Genomic DNA, 10,242 nt, shown 5'->3' with positions numbered 1-10,242 from the left:
TATAGGTGTACTTTTTGTTTTGATTTGACTCTTTTTTAAGGAGTTGGGGGGTTTTATATTTCTTAACATTGGAGGTGATCGTCTCTTACTAGGTTGCTAGCTACCGCTACAAACCTGATATGGGCGAGAGATCGTTCTTTACTGTAAAACATTTTCCATTGCATCTGTAAACTGTTCCGCAGTTGCCAATCCATACCTTGGAAGCTTTTCATTAAACTGACAACATTTCTTTTGGATATTACTATGAAGCTTTGCCAAGGAATTTCTAGCCGACTTTTCAACAGCATCCGCTCTTTCAAAGAGAATTTTAATCTGTAATTTTGAATACTTTTCGTGATCCTGGTAAAACATGCGTAAAATGTTTCTCAATTTACGAAGATCAGCCTGCATTTTTGCCATCTTCTTGTATTTCTGAATGTAATTTTTCCCTTTGTCCTTATGCGTTCTTCGGTACAACCTCGCAGAGAATTTAATTTTTTCATTATAGCTTTTGTCACCCCAGTATCTACCCATTATTCTGGTAGCAACTTTTTTCTTATGTTTGTTTCGGTAATCTTCATCATTATCATACCGTTCCCTGCTCTTTTGTCTAGCCTGCTCAATTCTTGCTTCTCTGTAATGTTCATCATTACCATACCGTTCCTTGATCTTTTGTTTGGCTGTCTCAATTTTTGCATGTCTATAATCTTCATCATTGTGATAACCTTCCCTGCTCTTTTGTCTATCCTGCTCAATTGTTGCTTCTCTATAAAGTTTATCATTGTGATAACGCTCCTTGATCTTTTTTTTAGCCTGCTCAATTCTTGCTTCTCTGTAATGTTCATCATTACCATACCGTTCCTTGATCTTTTGTTTGGCTGTCTAAATTTTTGCATGTCTATAATCTTCATCATTGTGATAACACATCTTGCTGTTTTCTTTTGCTCTCTCAATTATTACTTCTCGATACGCCTGGTCGGTTGAATACCTTTGTTTTGCTCTCTCAATTATTACTTCTCGATACACCTGGTCGGTTGAATACCTTTGCTTTTTTCTTTTCAAGTTACTATCTCTGTTGTTTGTGTAGTACTCTTTCTTCAACTTGCGTATAGCCTGCTTTGATCTAACCATTATTCTAATCAAGAATGAAAGAATTTTCAGTTTTGACTTTCCTTATATACTAATTATGACGTCACTCTATTCACGTCATAGCTCTAATATAAAACTATGATGACGTTCATTATTTATCTAGTAGGGTTTCAGACAAGGTATTTCTAATGATGTACTTTTGTTTTGATCTGACTCTATTTTTAGGAGTTTTGGGTTTTTATATTTCTTAGCATTGGACTGATCGTCTATTACTAGGTTGCTAGCTACTGCTGCAACCCAAATTCACATATATATTTATTTATGAGAGGCAGCCTGGCCGAGTGGTCCAAGGCACTGGTGTTAGCCACCAGTCTCTTCAGAGGCGTGGGTTCAATTCTTACCGCTGGTATACGATTATGTTTGAAAGACTGCAGTGTGAAAAGACATCAAAATGCAGTTTTTGGTGGAAAAAAGTATTCTCTTTTAGAAATAATTTATTTTAGTTACTATAGATTTTTAACCCAATTAATTTCCTTTAAAATGAGCTATTGAACAACCCTCTACGATGTTCCAGTGCCAAGCTATCTCTGGATACAAAAAAAGAAAAAAAAAGAAAAAAAGAAAAAAATATCCCGTTTAGGCAGAATGTTGTAGTAGCTGCCACTTTTCTTGATTTTCAAGCCAATATATTTCCCTTGCTGTTCAAGCCAAGGGACAGAAATTTTACTATGCAGGGGTTTCGGACAAGGCGGTTCTAATGGTGTACTTTTTGGTTTGATCTGACTCTTTTTTTAAGAACTATGGGTTTTTATATTTCTTAACATTGGACGTGATCGTCTCTTACTAGGTTGCTAGCTACCGCTACAACCCGGATCTATATTATATATCTTTCCAAAATTAAATTAGTTACTATGACCTAGAATTCGTTCTTTACCATAATCAACTATATCATTCCTTTATGTAAACTTTACTAACCTATAATATAGTTAAGTGGCCTATAAAATTTAGTATAGGCAAGAGGTCGTTCTTTATTATATAAAAACCTAATTGACAAATACCATTTATGATGAACTATATTGTTCCTTTATATATGACCTTAATGAAAATCGCACGATTAAATTCAACTTATCAGAGAAACCGACAGTAGAGGTTTCAAGCTCATATTAGTATTAATACTTTTATACATTTTAACATTGAATCCCCATCCATGATCTACAAGTAGAACTCCCAACATCCGTGAATGCCTGTACGTTGACTAAACTTAGTCACAGGTTAAGGAAAGTCACCTAGATTTTCAAGGTAAGCAAGCTAGATTAACTGACAACAAGACGTAAAATACTTGAGGTTGACAGAGGTTACAAATATAATACAACATAAGCATCAGTCGATGAAGAGAAGATGCAACAAGTAGAACGATCAGCAACAACACTTCCAGATAATTTGTTGCAGTATTTTACAAAGTTTTACTCAAGAAAAGAGCTACCCCTTCAACCATGATGGTTGTAACCTGTGATGATGACATCACCCATCATTTTGTTTGCAAAATCATGATGTTTGATAATATATTGTCGAAGAATAGTTGCCGTAGTTCAGTGGTAAGGAGTGGATCCTGAAGATACTAGCTACCACTGCAACCCGGATAATCTTGATTTTCTAGCCAATATATTTTCTTTGTTATTCAAGCCAAAGGGTGGTAAGTTTCCTTTATAGGGGTTTCGGACAAGGCGGTTCTAATGGTGTACTTTTTGTTTTGATCTGACTATTTTTCTAGGAGTTAAGTGTTTTTATATTTCTTAACGTTGGAAGTGATCGTCTCTTACTAGGTTGCTAGCTACCGCTGCTACCCGGATTTTTATTCCAATGAACATATTTTAATGTAACTATTTCATTTTTTACTATGGGGCGTTATCGTCTCTTACTAAGTTGCTAGCTACCAACGTAACCCAGATTCCAGTTACTATTGGGTTCGTCCTTTAATGTATTTCTAATTGATTACAAACAGGAAAAAGCCTGAGGCTTTTTCTTCTTTGAAATAGTAAGAGACTAGCCTCAAACAATCAAGCATCTAACTAAATCAAATGTATGTAATGGGTTTTTATTCAAATGATCGTCTTTTAATGGAAAATTTTAGTATATTGACCTTAAATATAATTTAAATATAAATGTACAAGCCTATGCTGTAGTTAAGTTGCCTATGCAAGATAGTATAGGCAAGAGTTCGTTCCTTATTATAAAATCTTAGAAATAATTTACTTTAGTTACAAAATATTGTTAACCCAATTAATTTCCTTTAAAATGAGCCATTGAACAACTCTCTACAATGTTCCAGTGGAAAAGAAAAAAAGAGAAAGAAAAAAATATGCCGTTTGTGGAGAATAACGTGGTTAAAGTTAATTTTCTTGATTTTCAAGCCAATATATTTCCCTTGCTGTTCAAGCCAAATGACAGAAAGTTTTCTATACAGGGGTTTCGGACAAGGTGGTTCTAATGGTGTAGTTTTTTTTATCTGACTTCTTTTTAGGATCTATGGGTCTTTATATTTCTTATCATTGGACGTGATCGTCTATGACTTGGTTGCTAGCTACCGCTGCAACCCGGAGGTATGTATTTCTTCAGATGAAACTCTCAATAAGCTCAAGTGTTCTAGCCATTTCAATAATCTCCCCGGATCTTTACTATAACTTTCATGTAAAACTAGCAAAACATTTTTTAAGCCTGATGAAGATTTAACTAATGTGTCAAAAGTAAGGTTGCAAGTCAACGATTTTGTTTTGGCCTTATTATAATTTATTATACTATAGTGAAGTTGCGTATGCAAGTTAGTATAGGGAAGAGTTCGATCTTTATTATACAAGGTTTAAAATTATTAAGTACACAAAATCCCATGTCGAGTATCTAAAACCTAGCATAAAACAAAACTAATTTTAAAATTTTCAGGTATTTATCTTGTTTGAATTACAAAATTAGTATTATTGGTTAGACACCATAAATATTTTTGCAGTTTACATAATAAGTTTAGCGATTCTGGACTGAAAACTAAAATAATTGCATTTATGAGACAATAATATGGAGATATGTACTTTACGGGTTACAAACCAAAAAAAGTTTGGTTCCAGGATACAATAATAAATTTGAACTGAGATGAAAAAAATTTTCTTCCAGGAGACAAAAAGCAAAACTAATTTTAGAATTTTCATGTATCTTCGAACATTTGAACCTTTTATAATTTATAATGATGTATAATATAAATACTGTAATCTTAAGTATAGTGAAGTTGCGTATGCAAGTTAGTATAGGGAAGAGTTCGTTCTTTATTATAATTATATACTAATTATGACGTCACTCTATTCACGTCATAGCTCTAATATAAAACTATGATGACGTTCATTATTTATCTAGTAGGGTTTCAGACAAGGTAATTCTAATGATGTACTTTTGTTTTGATCTGACTCTATTTTTAGGAGTTTTGGGTTTTTATATTTCTTAGCATTGGACTTATCGTCTCTTACTAGGTTGCTAGCTACTGCTGCAACCCAAATTCACATATATATTTATTTATGAGAGGCAGCCTGGCCGAGTGGTCCAAGGCACTGGTGTTAGCCACCAGTCTCTTCAGAGGCGTGGGTTCAATTCTTACCGCTGGTATACGATTATGTTTGAAAGACTGCAGTGTGAAAAGACATCAAAATGCAGTTTTTGGTGGAAAAATTTATTCTCTTTTAAAAATAATTTATTTTAGTTACTATAGATTTTTAACCCAATTAATTTCCTTTAAAATGAGCTATTGAACAACCCTCTACGATGTTCCAGTGCCAAGCTATCTCTGGATACAAAAAAAGAAAAAAAAAGAAAAAAAAAGAAAAAAATATCCCGTTTAGGCAGAATGTTGTAGTAGCTGCCACTTTTCTTGATTTTCAAGCCAATATATTTCCCTTGCTGTTCAAGCCAAGGGACAGAAATTTTACTATGCAGGGGTTTCGGACAAGGCGGTTCTAATGGTGTACTTTCTGTTTTGATCTGACTCTTTTTTTAAGAACTATGGGTTTTTATATTTCTTAACATTGGACGTGATCGTCTCTTACTAGGTTGCTAGCTACCGCTGCAACCCGGATAAAGAATTTGATTTCAAGCCTGGCTGCAGTTATGAGACTACTAACAAACAAGTACTACCTCTATTTGTGATTATTGTATAATCCATGAGCCCGGTCTATGGTTGGAAAAGCCCATTAGACTTCAACACATTCCTGTTAACATGTGGGATCGAACCATATAACTTTCAGTTACGACAGCTTGGCTTGTTCCGCTACACTGGTACCAGGTGACCAAATATAATATTTCGGGGAATAATGATGTAAATTAGTTGTAAAAAAATAATAAACAAGTATGCTCTTGCTCTTGTAATTAACCTCAGGAGATTTCATTGCCTCAGATATTTTCAGGTATTTTGCTTTAGAATTTCGGATTTATTTAAATCAAATGTAACCTCTTATGACGTCATGTATACGACAAACCTCTTTCTTTTTCTCTGTTGCATCAGTTAATATAAGATAGACTTTGATCCTTGCTGTAATTCCTCAAACTCCTTACTGTAACTGCTCCACATAGTTTCTATCTGGTAATCAACTAAGCTGAAAAAAATTTCTATCTCAGAATTTTGATTGGGAAAACGGTTGGCGTAGAAGAGGTGTTAGTTGCCTTCCAATCACTTTTGACTATTAAAAAGGGCACTAGCCATTCCAATTTCCAATCAAATGAGCCCTTTTCGAAATTTCTATGACAACTTCTTCGATACGAAGTGCCCTGGTATGGAAAAATAAATAATAAACCGTGACAACATCGTTCTTTACTTGCTAGCTACGGCTGAAACCGGGATAATATCTCTCTTTACGTTAAAAATTATTTTTAAAACATAATCAGATGAAATTAATTAGCTAATTTGACAAGACACAACTCTCTACGATGTTCCAGTATCAAACTAACTATGCAAAAGAAAGAAAGAAAAAAAGATAGGCTGAGTGCTGTAGTAGCTGCCAGTTTTCTTGATTTTCAAGCCAATATATTTCCCTTGTTGTTCAAGTCAAATGACAGAAAGTTTCCTATACAGGGGCTTAGGACATGGCGGTTCGAATGGTGCACTTTTGTTTTGATCTGACTTTTTTTTTTAGGAGTTATGGGTATTTATATTTCTTAACATTGGACGTGATGGTCTCTTACTAGGTTGCTAGCTACCGCTGCAACCCGGATTTGAAATTTTCAGGATTTATTGTAGTTTCAGTTAACAAATATATTTTTTGTTACAACCGCCCAAAAATTACTGTATTTTACATAATAATGGATAATTATATAAAAAAAACTAATTGACAAATACCATTTATGATGAACTATATCGGTCCTTTGTGTAATCTTTATTATAATGTTCTTCTAATGATCGTCCTTTAATATAAACCACCTTATATCAGTTACTATGGGCCAGAAATTGTTCTTTATTGTAACTAAACCCTGAAGCAGGAAAAAGCCATAGCTTTCTTCTTGTTTTTTTATATTAAAGAACGAACTGTTGCTCATAGTAAATGATAAATTTTCTAGTAAAGTTTGGAGTTATTATAATAATCCGAGTTGCAGTGATAGCTAGAAACCTAGTAAGAGAAGATCACACCCCATTGCTAGCTACCACTGCAACTCAGATTGTTTAAACAACTCAAATCTTTACTAGAAAATTTATCACTTACTATGGACAACAGTTCGTTCTTTAACATAATTCTTAACATTGGACGTGATCGTCTCTTACTAGGTTGCTAGCTACCGCTGCAACCTGGAAAGCAGGAAAAAGCCTGTGGTTTTTTCTTCTTTAGAATAGTAAGAGACGAATTTTAGAGAATCAGGCAACTAAATAAGTCCCATATATGCTTTGTTCTTTACTAGGTTTCAGCCATCTCTACAGCCATGATACCGATGAAACTTTCATAGCCTCTATTTATGATAAATAATCCCTCATATAACAAACTTATTTAAGGAAAAGTTATCATCAGTATAATGATTCATCATTATGCTTCAGTTACTATGAACCACAGTTCGTTCTTTAATGTAAAAAGAAAAAAAGAAAAAAATATCCCGTTTAGGCAGAATGTTGTAGTAGCTGCCACTTTTCTTGATTTTCAAGCCAATATATTTCCCTTGCTGTTCAAGCCAAGGGACAGAAATTTTACTATGCAGGGGTTTCGGACAAGGCGGTTCTAATGGTGTACTTTTTGTTTTGATCTGACTCTTTTTTTAAGAACTATGGGTTTTTATATTTCTTAACATTGGACGTGATCGTCTCTTACTAGGTTGCTAGCTACCGCTGCAACCCGGACTCTATTTTTAGGAGTTTAGGGTTTTTATATTTCTTAGCATTGGACTGATCGTCTCTTACTAGGTTGCTAGCTACTGGTGCAACCCAAATTCACATGTATAGTTATGAGAGGCAGCTTGGCCGAGTGGTCCAAGGCGCTGGTGTTAGCCACCAGTCTCTTCGGAGGCGTGGGTTCAAATCTTACCGCTAGTATACGATTATGATTTATGTAGAAAAATCAAATATCTTTGAAAAGACTGCAGTATGAAAAGACATCAAAAATGCAGTTTTTAATTCAAAAATTTATTCTCTCTTGGACATAATTTATTTTAGTTACAAAAGGTTTTTAACCCAATTACTTTCCTTTAAAATGAGCCATTGAACAACTTTCTACGATGTTCCAGTGCCAAGCTATGTGTGGAAAAGAAGAAGGAAAAGAAAAAAATATCCCCTTTAGGCAGAATGTTGCAGTCTATTTTTAGGATTTAGGAGTTTTTATATTTCTTAACATTGGAAGTAATCGTCTCTTACTAGGTTGCTAGCTACCGCTGCAACCCGGATTTCTTAAAATTGGACGTGATCGTCTCTTACTAGGTTGCTAGCTACCGCTGCAACCCGGATAGCTAGCTACCGCTACAACCCAGATTATGAACTGTTTGATTACAAACAGGAAAAAGCCTACGGATTTTTCTTCTTTTTAGTAGTAAGAGACGATCCTGATCGTCGCTTAATAGGCTGCTAGCTACCACTGCAGCCAGGATAAATGAAATCTAATTAAAAATATCAGTCCCTGCTAACCATAGTTCGTCCTTTAATGTAATCTATTTTTAGGAGTTCTGGGTTTTTATATTTCTTAGCATTGGGCGTGAACGTCTCTTACTAGTCTGCTAGCTACTGCTGAAACCCGGTTTCACCTATATAGTTATGAGAAGCAACGTGGCCGAGTGGTCCAAGGTGCTGGTGTTAGCCACCAGTCTCTTTGGAGGCGCAGGTTTAAATACTGCCACTGGTATACGATTATGGTCGTTACTGATCAATCTTTAATGTGAAATATGCAGTTTTTTGTAAAAAAATGATTAGATTTTAAAAATATTTTGTTGTAATTACAAAAAGTTCTTATCCCCATTATTTTCCTTTAAAATGAGCTATTGAACAACTCTCTACAATGTTCCAATGCCAAGCCTTCTGTGGAATTACTAACTTATACTATAAGTAAGTTGCGTATAAAATTTTGCATTGGCAATAGGTCGTTCTTTATTATAAATCCGTTGAATACCTTTGCTTTTCTCTTTTCAAGATGCTATCTCTGTTTTTTTGTAGTACTGTTTTTTAACTTGCGTGAAGCCTGCTTTGATCTAACCATTATCCGGGTTGCAGCGGTAGCTAGCAACCTAGTAAGAGACGATCACGTCCAATGTTAAGAAATATAAAAACCCATAGCTCCTAAAAAAGGAGTCAGATCAAAACAAAAAGTACACCATTAGAACCGCCTTGTCCGAAACCCCTGTATAGGAAACTTTCTGTCCCTTGGCTTGAACAGCAATGGAAATATATTGGCTTGAAAATCAAGAAAATTGACTTTAACCACGTTATTCTCGTCAAAAGGGATATTTTTTTCTTTTTTTTGTATCCAGAGATAGCTTGGCACTGGAACATCGTAGAGGGTTGTTCAATAGCTCATTTTAAAGGAAATTAATTGGGTTAAAAATCTATAGTAACTAAAATAAATTATTTCTAAAAGAGAATAAATTTTTCCAATAAAAACTGCATTTTTGATGCAGTGACGTCATAATTACTATATAAGATCATCATAGTTTTATATTAGAGCTATGACGTGAATAGAGTGACGTCATAATTAGTATATAAGGAAAGTCAAAACTGAAAATTCTCTCATTCTTGATTAGAATAATGGTTAGATCAAAGCAGGCTATACGCAAGTTGAAGAAAGAGTACTACACAAACAACAGAGATAGTAACTTGAAAAGAAAAAAGCAAAGGTATTCAACCGACCAGGTGTATCGAGAAGTAATAATTGAGAGAGCAAAAAAAGGTATTCAACCGACCAGGCGTATCGAGAAGTAATAATTGAGAGAGCAAAAGAACGGTATGGTAATGATGAACATTACAGAGAATATAATAAAGAACGACCTCTTACCTATACTAAATTTTATACGCCACTTAATTATAGTATAGGTTAGTAATTCAACAGATAGCATGGCACTGGAACATTGTAGAGAGTTGTTCAATGGCTCATTATCCGGGTTGCAGCGGTAGCTAGCAACCTAGTAAGAGACGATTATAATAAAGAACGAATATTGTGTACTAATAACCATATATGACTTAATTAGCGACGTGACGTAAAAATTGAAAAAATTAATTTTTATTTTATTTTCGTTTTTAGTTCAGAACCGCTAAAGTTATAAACTGAAAAAATATTTATGGTGTCTGAACAATAGTTTTAATCTTTTAATTTAGACTAGAAAAATACCTGAAATTACAATAAGGAACGAACTTTAACCCATAGTAACTTAAGTATTAAATCAAACGGTTCGTTGTCATAGTAAAGAGCTGTGTAATGGCTCATTTTAAAGGAAACTGCTGTATATAGAAACCTTTTGTAATTAAAAAAATTAATTATTATTATAAAACAAATTATTACGATGTGGTAAAGAACTAACTCTAGGCGATAGCAACTATTTTAATTTTGAAAAGAAAGAATTACAGCAGAAACCTAAATGGTAGTATAAGTAAGCTACATTTAATAACCACCGTCCACCAGGATTTGAACTCGGATCGCAGGATTCAAAGTCTTAAGTGCTAACCACTACACCAAGAAATGTTCA

Source organism: Artemia sp. Qi Xiang Cuo, chromosome 8, assembly GCF_049724085.1.
Source record: "Artemia sp. Qi Xiang Cuo chromosome 8, ASM4972408v1, whole genome shotgun sequence".
Taxonomy (NCBI): Eukaryota; Metazoa; Arthropoda; class Branchiopoda; order Anostraca; family Artemiidae; genus Artemia; species Artemia sp. Qi Xiang Cuo.
Note: the sequence above shows the minus strand (reverse complement) of the source record.